The sequence below is a fragment of the Gymnoscopelus microlampas genome (assembly GCF_963454915.1).
Source record: "Gymnoscopelus microlampas genome assembly, chromosome: 24".
NCBI classification, from domain to species: domain Eukaryota; kingdom Metazoa; phylum Chordata; class Actinopteri; order Myctophiformes; family Myctophidae; genus Gymnoscopelus; species Gymnoscopelus microlampas.
Window position 1 is genome coordinate 29243187 of NC_139961.1, and position 16533 is coordinate 29259719.

The window sequence follows — 16533 nt, forward strand, 5'->3', positions numbered from 1 at the left end:
TAAAGATAACAAATCCCCCTTATTTAAATGAAAGTTGAGCTGTTTAGTAATCTGCCCCAATGTACGCTCAAACCCACGGATTATTAGTGATTAACAAAAATTAGTCCAGTTGGGTTAGTCAGTTTGCCTCTAATTGGATGATGAAGGGAGACACTGGAGCTTTAGCTTATCTGCAGGACGAGGAGAGTGGGGGATAGGTGAATGGCACTGGGCGGATGGTGGCAGAAGGAATGAGCAATGAATACACAGTTGGAAGGGAAAATACAGGAGATGGAGAGAAAGAATTGTGCGAGAGCAGAAGTCGAACGGTAAAAATTAGGCATAGATTGAGAAGAAAGAGCCAGGGATGGCAGTGCGTGAGAAAAAGGACAAAGTAGAGCAGAAAGAAGGGTGTTGATGAAGAAGAGGTAATGAGGGGAAAAGGAAAAGTGAAGCAAAGAGGATGAAGGACATGATGGGGAAGAAATAAGTGGGAAAGGGGAAGCAGAGAATTACAGTGAAGGGGGTAAGTGCAAAGGGGAGGGGCTTTAGGAAAAGGACTGATGAGCTTAGAAAGGGAAAGTAGGGCATGGAAAATGAGGAGCGGAAGCAAGGAGCCAAGGATTTCCAAGGATAGTCCCCCACGTTCACCCCCAACCCCCTATCTGTGGCACACTCATCTGTCTCTCATATCCTTCCCTCTTGTCCGGTCCTTGATAAACAGACGTCCAGAAGCGGACAGGCAAAGAGCAATGGCCTGTAGCAGGATTACAAACCTTCCAGTGGATAGAAGAAACATTGTTGTTCATCACCATCACTCTGGAAAGCTCCCCTTTCCAGATTGGCCCGCCCAGTCAGCCCATTCTGTGTCTGACTGTCCACAGTTAATTAGTTAATTATAGCTAACTGATCTAGGCATTCGTGAGATCTTCTCTAGACGTCCGTACAAGCGTCAAGTGAAATTTTGGTTGTAACATACAGAAAATGTATTTTGAGATTTGAGTTTCCAGCACAGGGAAGGTATTTCATGCATGTTTTACAGATCCACCCCGATTCTCCCTCTTTCGAAAGAAAACGCTCAACCATCAGCCAAAGAGTGGCGAGGGAATCCTCCCTGGGACTCTCCAGGCTTATGATACGGCTCTGTCAGCTAAGCACGGTTCTGCAGCTTATCATAGTCCAAGCAGGAGGATCACTCCCTCAGACTGAAGGAATGAAGACCTTCAGAAAGAAGATGAGTGAGAGTGATGGAGATCCAAGCTGCCATTTGTTGCTCGTCAGAAAATCACAATCAATACGAAATGTGGTAGTACCATATTACCAAGAAGGAGATACATTGGTCTAAGTTGTGTGCTGACTCCCTCACCCTCCATTAGCCCCCACCCCCCACTCAAATTCTGGATTTTTAGGACAATATCGCACTCGGCTCGAAAATACAGGGAAGTCGGTGACAAGTGACTGACAACACAAGTCACCGATGAGATGTTTGAAGACACTTTTGAGCACACTTAGGCCACTTGTGCATGCACAAGTGGCCTAAGTGTGCTCAAAAGTGCAAATGCACGTGGAATGATTACAACGAACAGACCACAGATACTGAACTGACCAAAAAACCTCTTGTTATATTATTCATGTTGAAACGCTCTCTTCTAAGGCAATGGACAAAGAGAATCTGAGAACATCCCGGAGAAAGAACATATTCCCAATAGATCCTCACCCTGTTTTCAAGGACTATAAATGCCAAGCAGTGAACAGGCATTGTTTATTAAGAGAAAAGAAACCCTAAAACGAGGGGTTTTCTGCTCTACTAAGCATTGTCGTCAACAACACTGCCATAGTGTCAATCCAGAGGAAACGCCAACCCCCTGAATCCTGAAACTGTCCTTTTCCTCCTTTTTCTTTTTTACAGTTACCCATATATTGCAAAGCACAATCCCTGGATTAAAAAGAATCCAGATCCAGAGAAAACCAGTGAAAAAGTGCATTTCAGTGCTCCTGATTGGTGAAAAATAATTCACTTTCCCTGCAATTTCTGGCAAATTTAGCAAATTTTACCAGCCAAAGCCGTTTTACTGAGACAATAAGAGGATAACAAAATACTAAGGATTTAGCCCGGAACATGAATTGAAGCATTTCTGAAAACTTGTACAGTACCATATCAACCCCACTGTATATCGTATGGATGTGCTTTTAAGCCCTAGTCTTAGAGAAAGGGACTTGAGTTACAACTCTACTTGGATCGCCTTTTTACGTCTACACCAAATCGACAAAAATAGCAGATCGGCTATTTTTGCCAAATGTTCCCCCCAGATACCATGGACTTTTAAATTTGTTTGCTGCTTCCCTCCCCTCCCCCTCCTCAGACTCCCCCCCCCCACACCCACACACACACACACACACACACACACACACACACACACACACACACACACACACACACACACACACACACACACACACACACACACACACACACACACACACACACAGATCCATTTCCAACAGTTCCACTGAGCCAACACACTGTACCACCTGGGGACACAGGTGGAAACTAGCTGCCAGCAGCCGGCGCGTATACAGACTCTAGATGTTGCCGTTATCTCCATTTTGCCAGAAGCTACTGAAACTGCAACGGTGACAGTTGACATATGGGACTATAATGCTAAGCCAAATCCTGACCAACTTGGTATAAGCCTTTCTGTTCCAATCCAGGACTTGCTGCAGACATTGTAAATGATAGATCATGGATTATATATTACACCATTACCGTCATGACTCCCAAGAAAAGCCGCACCAGATGAGGGCAGATTTCATTGGGATTTTCAGACTGACAGATTTATGGATGGCTGAAATGTGTTGATACAAACTCAGTCAAACTTTACAAGCCGGATTAGGACATAAATCATTGGCCTACAACAGCATTTTATCTGGGTTGCAGTGCACTTGCCTAGAATGCCCACGCCATACAAAGTTGGACTGAACCAGGCATGTTGATCAAGACTCTCAAAGGACACGAGTAGAAACAGTCAAAAGAAACATAATGGATTATGTGATTTCTTTGGTATTTTTCTTTTATGAAACTATAAATGTATAAAGTAATATATGCCAAAGGGAAAAGAAAGACACAGTGTTGAAATGGTGAGTGGGTTAATATTTCATTCAGAGTTCAGGTTCAGTTAAGGAAACTCCTTAGATTTCTGGGACCGTACCAAGCCATAAGACGTTTAGATGCTAAAATTGTACAGTAAAGTCTTGTACATTTTTGTCTGTATTAGATGCACTCTTAAAATGGATGTCATCACATCTGCACAGGATAACATTGCGGATAACATTAAACTTGTGTTATTGTTAACCACAACATACGCTAACTGCATTAGTTATTTTCCATGAGTATATTTTAATTGCATTGAAGGTGTATATTTTGTATTTTTCTTTCTTTTTTTACTACTTTTAAGTATGTACTTTTACTCATATTTATAATTTTACATACTTATTCAATCCCATCTCACCTTCACATGGCTATGTTTTTTATTTTTATAGAACAGCAGAACATTATCGATGTTCTCTTGACAGTACAGAACACCCAGACACTGTGTACTTTTTGTTTTCATACTGATTGACACGTTGTGAACGCGTGACATGAATCATGCATGTCTATTACGACCGATGATGACGCATCCATTTTGTGATTGCACCAGGACTGGAGAAGTGGGTCTAATACAGGGGTCCTCAACGATACCATCATGCAAAGGAGAATAAATGAGTCCATAGAAAGACGTTGTTGAGAATTTAAAACCTCACAGGAGCTCGCCATGTCTACTTAAAAAGCTTTCTCCTTTTTGGCTTCACTCACAGACAGGCTACAACAACCCAAGTAGGAAAGCTGATAAACAGGCAGACAGACATTCTGAGGTTGTTGTTTTTTTCCCCCCAATTCCAGTGCCCCCAAAAATGGGCAAGTGAACTAAAAAATCTGGAATAGGCTCTGCTCTCTAACTCTAATCCTTTATTAACTTATTCTTACTATGATGTGTGTACTGTAATACAATTAGTCCGTCAGCTAATGTCTTTAGACGAGGGACTAACTGTTCACTGCATGTGATTAGACAGCGGAACAATAATGAATCAGGCGGATAGAGACAGAAATACAGCGAGAGTACATGAGAAGTGACACAGCACAGAGAGAGAGTGTGAGAGAGAGAGAGAGAGAGAGAGAGAGAGAGAGAGAGAGAGAGAGAGAGAGGTGGAGGGAGGAAAAGAGGTAAATAGAACAGCACTTACAAATTAAAGGAGTGGAAGGCAGCTAGAGATGGAGACATTGAGTCCTTGACAAGGCCAACTTGTCCTGGGCTGAATGCCTGCATTTATCGCTCATCTTTGTCATTTTTTTTTTTTGTCGACGAATGTATCGTAAATCATTTTTTTTCAACCTTTCAAAGGGAGCTATTAATTTCAACAGGTCGTGGTCAGGGCCTTCTTTTTAGTGTCACTGAATAACTGTACAGACATATTGACATGGATGTCTCCATCTTGGCTGCGACCTGATTCACAAAGGCTTTGTCATTTGGTAGGAATGAAAAGCAGGTGCGCTTCCTCTTGATTGTTTTTTAGTTTAAGCAGTGGATGATGCTCAGCTATATAACTTAAATCAAACACCAGATTCAAAAGTGAATCTGCTCTGAGGAAGGCTGAGGCCAAAACACGTGAGCGTTCTCATTGAATGAGAATTTGTATCTGAGCCAGTCTTGCATCCTTTATTCTGGAGTGCCGCTTTTTCCACTTTGGTGGTATTTGATGAAGATTAGTCATTTGTTGTTGCCATGCGTAGAGGCTATTGATATGAAGTATTCTCAATTAATGCAACTCTGGACTGCTTCATGGGATGGAGTTGAGTCATTACAGTGAATATGGTTGACTCTGCTAAATGGCCAAATTGCAAATGACTGAGAGATCAGGTTATGCTAGGGAAACACGGATTATCAAATTGTTTATTTATTATGTTACTATTTCAACTGTTTGACTTTAGAGCATGTGGTTTTAAATTTCAAAATTAATCACGATGGCTGGTGCTGACAGATTAAGGTTGCCTTCTCACAGAGAAAGATCATCTCATTCTGAGCTGCTTGCAGTTGTTTCCCTCAGAGGTGTCTCAACAGGTAGAAACTACTATCAAATCTGTTTTCTTCCCCCGCCTGGTTAGACAGGGAAGAGGTAATTGATTTATAACCCATTGCGTCACAAAGCAAGTTAGATTGTGTACTTTGGTACATAATTACGTCTTGTAGGCCAATGTTGATTTATGTTGCCCCCACACTGGGCAAGACCTAGCCGGTTGAGTGTCTAAAGGAAAGCTCTGGAATTTAGCGGAAGTACCGCCCAAGGAAATTAAGTTGAGGCTTTACAAATCTGTTTATATTCTCTGTGAATGAAACAAGTGTAGTGATTGGTCGATTGGCCGAGATCGTTTCCGGAGGAAATACATATGACGTAAGTCCCGCCCCTATAGACACTCGGCATTAGGTTGTGACCAGGCTTTTCTCCTCAGAGATGAGTAAAGGCTGGGAACGAGGCTATGTATGTTGCCCTTCAAGGTAAAGTCAACATAATATACAATACAACAATGGAAAGGCTGCCACTAGTGTGAAATAAATGATGGTGTACATGAAAAACGTTTAACCACATGAACTCTAGCAGCCCTATCTGGGCATGTCATAATAGGCGAACATTTTGCCAAATTAGCCGATCTACAGACTCACAACGCGTCACGTTGCAATGCATTGTGAGCTTGTAGATTAGCTATTTTCTACAAAGAGATTTAATATAAAGGGGGAAGGGGATCAAGTAGGTATAGACCCCTGGGGGATCCAGGACAACCAAGTGCATAGGGTTTAAGTGGTTCTCATGGTGTAAATACAGAACACTTCATACCTGGTACAACAGGGGTTTTAGGTCACTGAACTTGTTGAGGGACACGTGGCTATAAACAGCATTAGCCTTGGGTGTTGGGAAAAAAATACAAATAAAAACAGGACTGTTTGATTTATCACATGAAACAAATGTGTGGTATCTGAAACCCATTCAGTTTCTTTGTGTCCAGGTGTAGAACGTTTACCTTGATGTTATCTCTTGATATATTGAATTTTAGTCTTTATCTTTGTCACAGTGAGCATTTGTGACTCGTTTTGGGTACAATAGGTAACAACAGCTTTTATCTTGGAGTTTCAATAGAAATGGTTAAACAATCATCATAGTATCATAGAATAACTGTTTTGGTAACTGAAGTTCCAATGCATCAAATGTATGACCACATTGTGACTGTAACTGGTGACAAAGAAAATCGCACGCTAAAGTTCAAAATGTTGAGATCTCCCTCTAAGAGTGTGATATAGGTTTTATATTCCGAGTCTCTTGACAAAGTATTGTATAACTGTATTATAGCTGCCAAAATAAAGGAAACAAAAACCTCTACTGTCTTAATAGTCCACATTTCCTTCATTTTGGCAGATATCTGTACATAAAGAGGTATAATGTTGTTTGCTTGGAAATCCTCTGAAATTCATTCTTTGCGTGGTTCCCAAAAGCATTCTTGTAACACTAACAAAAAAGTATTAGAAACATTATGAAGTACCTCAGGCCTTTCCTTTGTTTTTGTTTTTGTCATTTACCTGCCTGTCACGCTAACATGACCTTCATCTCATTTAAATAGAGCATGACAACTCTTTAAAATGCTACATTTTGTCATACAAAATGTTGCTCAGCTAATTATTGGCCTCTGGCTAGCAGTGATCTTTAGTTGTGTGGAAGATAGCAGGCAATGTTTGACATACGTGCTTATTTAGTTGTGGGACAAGAACAACATTTGCCCTCAGCTACTAAAAACAACAACAACAACAACAACAACAACAACATGGCTATTATTGATTAATTAACATATTCACAAAAAAATATATATAAATAAGTATACAGGCCTGTGCTAATGGAAACAAAGATATACAATACACAACTGCTCTCCAATAATAAAATCATTTAATATCGCACAAATGTTTTGGGAAAGACGCCATTGATCAGCTTGTCAGAAATGACACTGCTGTCATGCTGTTGAAGGGTGTCTTGACGAAAACATTTGTGATATTAAATGTGATTATCATGGGGAGTGCTGTCCTGGATTTATTTGTTCTGTATGCATTTTTGAAGGTTTCAGCACCCAATCATAAAGACACCATTAGCAGAGTGCATTTCCTCTCACATATGCCAAAATAAAAAAGACCCTAATGCCACTGGTAAATGCATGAATAAAGGAAACGCCTGAAAAGGATTTTGTGTTGGTGTTTATTTTGGAAGCCTGACGAGGCTTTTGGGAATTTCTAGCTCTGTACAGTTTTGTCTCTCTGATGCATTTCCTATTTCTGGTTGTTTGTACTTTTCTCCTGTACGTACTGTACTTTGATTGTGATTTAACACTGTTTGAAAGGGTGTGTCATTTTCAACATATCCTGCAGGAGGAGGAGATTAGGAGGAAGCACTACTGATGACACGTCAAAGTGCCAATGTGTATATGTACATGTGTTATGCAAGATAACACATTTTTATGCTGAGATTGATGAGAGATACACAAAGGGAATTAATAGGTATTTTCTTTTTTTCTTTTTTTTTGGAATGCCAATGGTGTTTTTTTTAAATCTTTGTAAAATAGGTACCACAGAAAGGCCCCTCCCCACGCTGTTGTCATGCCAACATCACACAGTAACCATGGTAATGCAGATGGAACCAACACAAGCAATTTCAGTGAATGGGAACACCCAAGTTCATGAAAACAAATTTGACCTACATTGGTAAGAGCACTTCATTACAAATAGTGTGTGAATAACTGATGGGAACAAAATGTCAAATCATAGCTTACAAATATGAAAAATTTTGAATGCATAAAATGGCTGGTTTTATTCAACGATATAAAATGGCTGGTTTTATTCAACTATACCTTCTGTACCGACATTATAGGCCCAGTCGTATCTTCTATTATGGCACAGTCAAATTGGGACTCCCCATTCGAACATATTGCCGTTTACCGTTGTATAATCACAATAACCCACTAGATTTTGATTAGCAATATACAGTACCATTTTTGATTAAAGTTGTGGAGGAATCTGGCTGATAAACACTGGCAACTGCTTTATAAAAGCAATAATACACTCCAGGCTAGCATGACTGTACCATGATTGCCATATCATGGCATTAAATCCCTTGTTTTGCAGCATGCCTTGGTGGTTGTCCAAGACATTGAGAAACCGTGAATTAAGGCACTCCGTGAAACAACACCCAAAGCCTTGATATAATCACCACATACAATGGTGTTTTTGCGTAAGTAAAACTGAGACAAAGAAAGCCTATATGTCTTGCCATGGTAAAGGATTTACTGGGAAGGACAGTCCAGTGGCTGGGTCGGTTGAAACTTAAAATCGCCAGTCTCATGTGCGGCACTAATAATTCTGTTATAAAGAGATAAAAGCTTAGAGACGTCTGAGGTTTGAAATATTTGTGTGGGTTTGGCATCAAAGGCTGGCGTGAGGGGGACACACTTACAGTATAGCCACACGTGCACACACTACTCACCGAAGACTGTGTACAGACACACCAACACGCATGCACGCACGCATACACACACACACACACACACACACACACACACACACACACACACACACACACACACACACACACACACACACACACATATATATATACAATGTGTACAGCCTGAAGCAGAATTTCAATAAAGATCTTGGATCAAAAGATCTTTGTGAGTCAGTTAGACTGTGTGTGTGTGTGTGTGTGCGTGCGTGCGTGCGTGCAGTATGCATTTGTACGTTCGAGTGTGCGTGTGTTTTGTTTGTCTTTTTGTGTTGTCTGTGCTTGCTGTACAGTTCTCTCCACTATGTTTGTCTTGTTTCTTTTATTAAATATACAGTACAGTTCCAAGTGGGAATGTCCTCACTGGTAAATGGTTTATTTTGGGATTGGAGTCAGGATTAGGGAACCAATGTCTGTCTGTGTGTGTGTGTGTGTGTGTGTGTGTGTGTGTGTGTGTGTGTGTGTGTGTGTGTGTGTGTGTGTGTATGGATTAGTGTTGAAAACAGAGACAACATGCCTCATGAGTCTTTTATTATATGTACTTGTGCAGTTGAGTGCATGAATTGACCTTGAGTGTGGCATTCAACGATTTATAGACGCTATTATCCAGACTCAAAGCAACTTTATTTCGTCTATCATTCTAAGAGACTGAGAGTTTGAAACTCAAATGTTCAACTTTTTTCAAAAACATTTAAAACATTTATTTTGCATCTAAATTATATGAGGCTAAGAAATAACCATAATTGTCATCTATGTCTCCCACGTGTCTATGTGATGCAGGAGATAAAGCAGTGTTTTATAAGTACTGTACAAAGAGACAGATCAAACAAATTAGAAGTGGACTGAAAGACACCAGGCTAAGTCTAATAGTTCGTCTGTGTCTTTTTAAAACTCTTATAGTAATTGTGTGATTCCAAAAGTTTATAGTTAAAACTGTAAAAGTTAAGTATCTTTAAGTATAAGTGGAAATGTAAATGAGTGTGAATGTTAATGTGTGATTTCTTCAACCTGTGAATAAGTCAAGAAGCAAAAGAAACTGTTATGGCACTTGTGATTTAGTAGGAAGGGGTTCAATTCCCTGAGGTGTCCTGCTGATTGTATTTAGAGGTTAAAATTGTATTTGTAAGTGTAGTAATTACTGTATACACAGACAGATATTCCATGTTCAAATCCCAGTCCTTCTATGGTTCATTGCTTTTAAACTTTACTAACTGTAGGCTAACATACAAAAGAGCGCTCCAACAGTACTAAGAGATATATGTTGGGAGTCAGTGAGAGATGCCCTAGTGAGTTAGTGATCCGACTCCCAGTACAGAGGTTCCAAGTTCAAGTCTTTCATTACTTTACTAACTGAAGGCTAACATACAAAAGAGCGCTTCAAGAGTACCTTACTGTGGACATGCATCCTTCAGATGTCTTACTTCAACAAGGTTCGAAAACCTACTTTGCAGTGCCAGTGTTACACGGAAGTTGATCTTCAGTATGGTTACAGACAGACAAAGTGTCAAATGTCCCAGGTTCAAAGCTGTATGTATGGTAGTGATGAGTGGAGGGGCAGTGGGCATTTTAGGGGGTGTTGGAAGCTGGTTTAACAGGGCTTATAGTGTGACCAGCTACCATGCCTACAACCTAACCCTAGAATGTAATCCATTGAGCTATTGCATCGCACAGCTTCACTGTTTTTTACAGCCTCAGTAGGAGAATAAGAGTCACTCAGGATGTAGTGCGTTGCAAGACAAAATGGCCTTTAATAATAAGACCTTGTTGCAGCCTAGAACTAGAGGTTACGTAGGTAACCCCGGTTCTTTTAGTTTAGGAGTGAGACACTCCCTATGGGAAACAGCGCCATCTGGCGATGCAACAGAGCTACACAATACGCTCCCGGGGCCCATTCATTGGGCTAGAAGGTATGTCTTGTGACCGGCTGTCCCTTCCTCCTTCCGGAAGGACATATAAGGCCCGGTCGTGACGTAGTACTTCCTCTTCAGTTCCTCTGTTCGCAGATGATAACAAGGCTACACGCTTGTAAAATCTGAAAACTACTTCTTTTCAACTAAATCTTCCACTTTCGGACTCGAACGAGAAACCAGCTTTAGCCCTAAAAGCGGAGACTAGGATCAGTCAGCCACAGGTTTTTTCTCTCGACAGGACTCCAGAAAAACAACCTTAAAACCTACCTCGTGGTGAGCCGGCTGTTAGCCCTTTAGCTGCTACTTAGCCTCCTAGCCGCTAGTTGCTACTAGCTTAGCTGTTTGGCTACAGCCACAGCGCTAACGCCCTAACCTCTAGGCTAACTCCCCGTATAGAGCCGTTAGCTTAGCTTCCTAGTCGCTCATTCATACGATGTCTGCTCCAAAGAAAGGCCTCAGTGGCATCCCGTACTACCAGGGCCCTCTGCCAGCGAGACAGTGCGGCCTACCCGACTGCTCGGCTACCATCGACGGAGACGAGCCACACTCTATCTGTATGGGATGTCTCGGAGTTGCGCATGCCTTCAACGCGCTCTCCGACCCCGCGTCTTTCTGCGAAGGATGCTCCCGGTACTCGGAGAGGCTCCTTCGCGCCAGATACGGACATGCCAGGGCCTGTGCCGGGGGTGTGGGTGATACTGGCGGTACTCGCTCGGTTCCCCAAAAGCCCTCCCGCCTCCCTATCCCGACCTCAGCTGCTGCGAGCGGTGGTGCTCTCCGCCCGCAGCGCACCACGGGGACCGCGGTACTCCCTCCAGCCACACCAGGCCCTGTGTTGGGCTACACTAGCCTCTCACAGGGCCGTAGTGGTCACACGGCAACCACCGCTGCCTTGGAAGCTGGACCTCAGCTCCCACAGCACCAGGTTAGCCCACCTCTTCCCTCCCCTCCCCCTCCGACCCTTCCCCCCAGCGGTTTACTCCAGCTGGAAGACGACCAGGAGTCCATGGAAGAAGAGGACTACACTCTGGTCGACTATGTGGAAGGCGAGTCCGAGGAGGAAGAGGAGTACGACGAGGAGGACCTTCCCTGCGCTCAGGAGTCCTCAGACGTCGCCATGATGAGCCCGGTGAGGGTCCACGGTGGTCAGGCCGCTTCCCCCGGCACCCCCACCCCCACACCTCCTCTCTACCGAGCCAACCCTCTCTCCAGACCTCTACGGTCCTGGCTGACGAGGCCCCAAAGCCCCCCAAGCTCTCTGTGTCCTTGGCCTTCGAAGGTGCAGTGCTTAGGTGCGGCCAGAAGCTCCAGGTGGAGGAACCTCAGCCCTCCTCCTCCACATCGACACCCTTCCCGGGCAAGGCTGCCCAGGAACCTCGCCGCCCCCGCTTCAGGAAACTACCAGTGGCCACGGGTTTCATGGGGGCCCTCCAGTCCTCCTGGTCGGGCCACACCGATCCCCGGTCGCTCAACTTCGACATCGGCGTGGTAGGTGGGGAGGGACTGGGGCTCAGTCTCCCCACCATGGACCCAGTCCTGGCCATCAGCCTGGAAGTCATGAGCAAGGACCGCGTCTCCCTCACCTCCAAGCCCACCTTCATGCAGAAGAAGGACAAGGAGGCTTCAGCGACTACGCTGAAGATCTACAAGGCGTCCGGCATGGTAGCTAAGACGCTCAACGCCAGCACTCTCCTGCAGGGCTCGCTGAGCGCGATGCTTCACGACCTGCAGCCGGTGCTGGGCGACCACGCTGAGGAGATAGAGCTGGTTATGCAGCTGATCATACAGCTGAACCAGCACACTACTCACTGGACCGGGCGGTCCCTGGACCTCTGCGCGATGCACGAGCGCACCAGGTGGCTGGACCTCGTTCATTTCCCGGGGGAGGAAGGCCAGGAGGCCAGAAAACAACTACTGGCCCTCAACTTGGTCCCTGAGAATCTCTTCAAGGACGGGGCCAAGTTCATCAAGTCCTTCACAGACGAGAGGAGATCGACTCGCGAGGCCGCCTCTGGCGTTTTCGAGCCGCTCGCCGCCTCCTCCAGTACCAAGCCCCGAAGGGGGAGACCTGTGGCGAGAGGAGGACACTCCTCCTCCCGCCAATCCAGGTCAGGGCGCCCTCAGGATGCACCCCCATCAGGCGCCTCCAGGGAGAGGACCCACGACGAGGCCGGTGCTCGGCCTCGGCCCTCCCGCCCCGCTTCCACTGCCCGGGCTCCACGTCGCGGTTCCACCCGTTCTCGTCGCGGGCAGGATAAATGACACTTGCCCCTTGGTTCCTCCCAGTGCCAGGCAGACACAGGAAGACACGCAGCCCCACCAACCGCTCCGCCCAGAGCTGCTCGGTCAGCCTGGAGCCTGGAGTCACGGACCCCCCCTTTTCTGTTGGGGAAGAGACAGAGACCCTTTTTGTTTCTCGAGGACAGAGTCATGGACCACTCCTCCACAGCCAAACAGATGAAAATGTCGCACATTTCTGTAAGGTCCGTAAACAAATACCCTGTAGTTGTGGCAATAAATGCGTTGAAAAGTACAAAACCTTGTCTTATTCCAACTCTGCCTGTAGACCGGGGAGAACGGGGACCACCTACATGGCGGCCCCCCGTTCTCGATGGTCCCCCTATGAGCCCACAGTGCTCGGTAAACCCGGTTCTCGGTTTTCCGAACACTTGTGGGACAAACATGCTGAATGTAATTTACACCAATGAAGGTAATAAAATCAGTAGTAAAACCAGTATCACCTCTGTCCGCCAGAGGGCGCCATTGCACCTCGGAACAGGGGTCACGCCCGTTTTACCAGCCATTTCTCCCATCCAGGAGAGGGCGCCAAAACGCTACTGTAACGAAAGGGTTTCACAAGATGGCCGACCGGAAGGTAGGCAGGGTAACCTTATCCGTTTCCGACCGGAAACGGACGAAGGGCGTTTCCGGCCGGAGGCTGGCGTTGGGTCTGTGGTCCTTGGCATCGAAAGCCACACGGCTTGCCGGGCCACAGGTTCTACTCCCGTCTCGGCAAGTAAGGTGCACAGGTTTGTCCAGCCATGGCAGACATCGAAGCCAATACTCATCGATGTACCTCGGTACAGTGGGGCTGGGGAGCGTTTATGCTCCCCGGTACACAGTAAGAATGAGGGGTTATGGCAACACAAATAACACCCACCTGACCTTTTACGTAACCACGGTAACACTGTCAAATTAGGTCACTTCCTGAACTGCACTCCTCAATCCTATCACTGTTTGGTGTTGTGTTGTGTTGTGTTGGTTTTTGTGTCAAACTAAACGTGTGAACACATGTTTTTTTATAAACCACTGTTAAATATTGGAATACAGCCAGTCCACTAGATGGCGCTTGCCATCTTGTGGGTTCAGTGTCCTGTGTATGATGTCACATCCAGGTTAACAGTCAGTGGATCCGTGGATTTGTCTCCATAGTGTTTACATGCAGCTCATCAGACACAAGCCAACAACCTATTATTTGGAAAGGTAAAGTTACTTCTAATACTGTGTTATATAGTTTGGGAGTGTATAACAATATACACCAATTTCACAGATTTGTCATTCATTATTTTTATACAAGAATCCATTTCATGTATGGGTAAGAGATGATGAACAACAACCTTGTGTTTGGTTCTACTACCCCCGGTAAGGAGATCTTTAATGTGTCACTAGTCTAATAGGCAGTTTGCTTCCTTATGGTAAGTTTGATGTTATTGCATTCATTTCAGTTGTTGGGGACTTGACAGATACATGCAGGGACATAATTGGCCATTTTATACAATAGACAATATAGCAGATATGTTGATTCTAACCACACTACTTTATTTGATATTTTCTATCATGTCTAGCGTACATGATTGGGCGACTAATATCTACAGACAGAATTTAGGCTTAGTTTGGACCAATAGAGACGGACAGAAATCTAAGAAAAAAGATTAAGAGGGCTGCAGTGTTCTTAAAGTCTGTGTAAGATACATAGTAGGGAGGTGCTCTTTGGTTAGAAAAGGCTTTCAAAGTTTAAAAAGCTTTCATATAAAGGCTAGCTCATCTTTGAGCAATAAAAGCCAACATGTTTCGGCCTTTATGGCCTTCTTCAGGGCATGTTCTTGATGATTGGGCATAATGTGTTCATATTATGCTGCCAACTAGTGTAATATATAGATATACAGACAGAGTTAAGGCTTTGGACTGATAGAGACATACAGAGATCTGTTGAGATCTGTGAATACATGTTCATGTGTGCTACAGCAGTGGTTGTAAAACGTTTTCAAGTCAAGTTAATATTCATTCCTTTGCTCATTGTCTGTGAGTTATGTCGGTTCATGTCAAATGTAAAAGTGTCATGTAAGTCCGTATGGGCGGGGCTTCCTTGGAAGGATGACACTTTAACAAAGAAAAATCAATCAATCATATACTGTATATTTGGCCACCCATCTGAAAATGTTTTGAAAAACTTCTAAAAGATCTACAGATCATGTCAATTGCTGATCTTGTAGATCTGCTATTTTCAAACGGTTGATGTATACAGGTTTGAAGTGGCTACACAGATTTTGATGCTATATTAACACAAAGTGAGAATCACGGTGTTATTGTATACTTTGATTACAGGCGATCAGTAAACACTGAAGGAGAGCTGTGATGGTTCTTTTCTTCATGTTCTGTTGATCTGTGATGTACAAACTGTATTCACATCAGTGTTGATTTTGACAGCAAATTTTGATTTAGTTTTAGTCACAGTCTTTTGAATAGAATTCCATATTTTAGTCATCTGAAATGTTTTTGTCTAGTTTTAGTAGACTAAATATAAGATTATAGTCGAATAAATCTACACTTGATTAAGTCGACTAAAATATATTTCGGCGGTACCTTGATGGTGTCGTAATGGGTGGTTTCAAACCTGGTTGCATGCTGAAAATAGCCGATTTACAAGCTCACAACGCGTCGCACTGCGACGCGTTGTGAGCTTGTAGATCGGCTATTTTCAGAGGCAACACCCGAGCGCAACTAAACATAAAATTACTTGTCTTTTACTGGATCAACACTGATTCACATGCAGGTAAGAACATGGTGTCAAAAAGCAAAAGGCGCTGGTAGTATGGTACTCCTGCTTTAGCGGGACGGGGTTCAACTCCCTGGGGTGCCCTGCTGACCTTTTTCACCTTTGTCCTGTTGTATGTTTACCTGAAATGTTGGGTAGAACCGTGTGTGTGTGTGTGTGTGTGTGTGTGTGTGTGTGTGTGTGTGTGTGTGTGTGTGTGTGTGTGTGTGTGTGTGTGTGTGTGTGTGTGTGTGTGTGTGTGTGTGTGTGTGTGTGTGTGTGTGTATGTATATATGTCTTAGGAGGCGGTGTGCTTACTTCTTTTAAAACGGCACATTGTACGAGTTAGTCTAATTAACAGAAGTACGAGCCAGAGGCACGGGTTGTTCTAACGGACGCTGAAGCGCGTGCCTCGTTTAAAAAAAGAAAAGAGAAAAAAAAAGATCACTGCAAACCCGTTTTAGAGCTACAAAATAAAAGTTTACTTTACGTCTGCTGTGAAGTGCATTTAAAGATATCTTGGCAAAAAAGGCCGGTAGCACTTTACAATAATGACCCGTTATAAAGCATTTATAAACGTTTATAAGTAGTTTGTAGACTATTAACAAATCATTAACAACCGTTTGTTGACATTCGTAAATGATTACTAAAACCTTTATAACTACAGTTACAAATCATTTGTAAAGTATTAGTAAGTAGTGAACTATTCATGAATAAGCCATTTATATACATCTGTAAAAGATTATTAAATCATTTGTAACGACCCATTCTAAAGCATTTATAAACGTTTATAGGCAGTTTGTAGACTATTAACAAATCATTAACAACCTGTTTATTGACATTCGTAAATGATTACTAAAACCTTTATAACTACGGTTACAAATCATCTATAAAGGTATTAGTAACTATTCATGAATAAGCCATGTATAATACATCTGTAAAGGATTATTAAATCATTTGTAACTGATGTTACATAATATA

The 16533-nt window shown here is 43.4% G+C and overlaps 1 protein-coding gene across 1 annotated transcript in view; it reads left to right on the top strand.

The window, feature by feature from the left end:
- Positions 1-16533, top strand: part of LOC311040720 (ankyrin repeat domain-containing protein 10-like) — a 454992-nt gene that overhangs the window by 269252 nt on the left and 169207 nt on the right. The gene's annotated exons all lie outside the window — the stretch shown is intronic.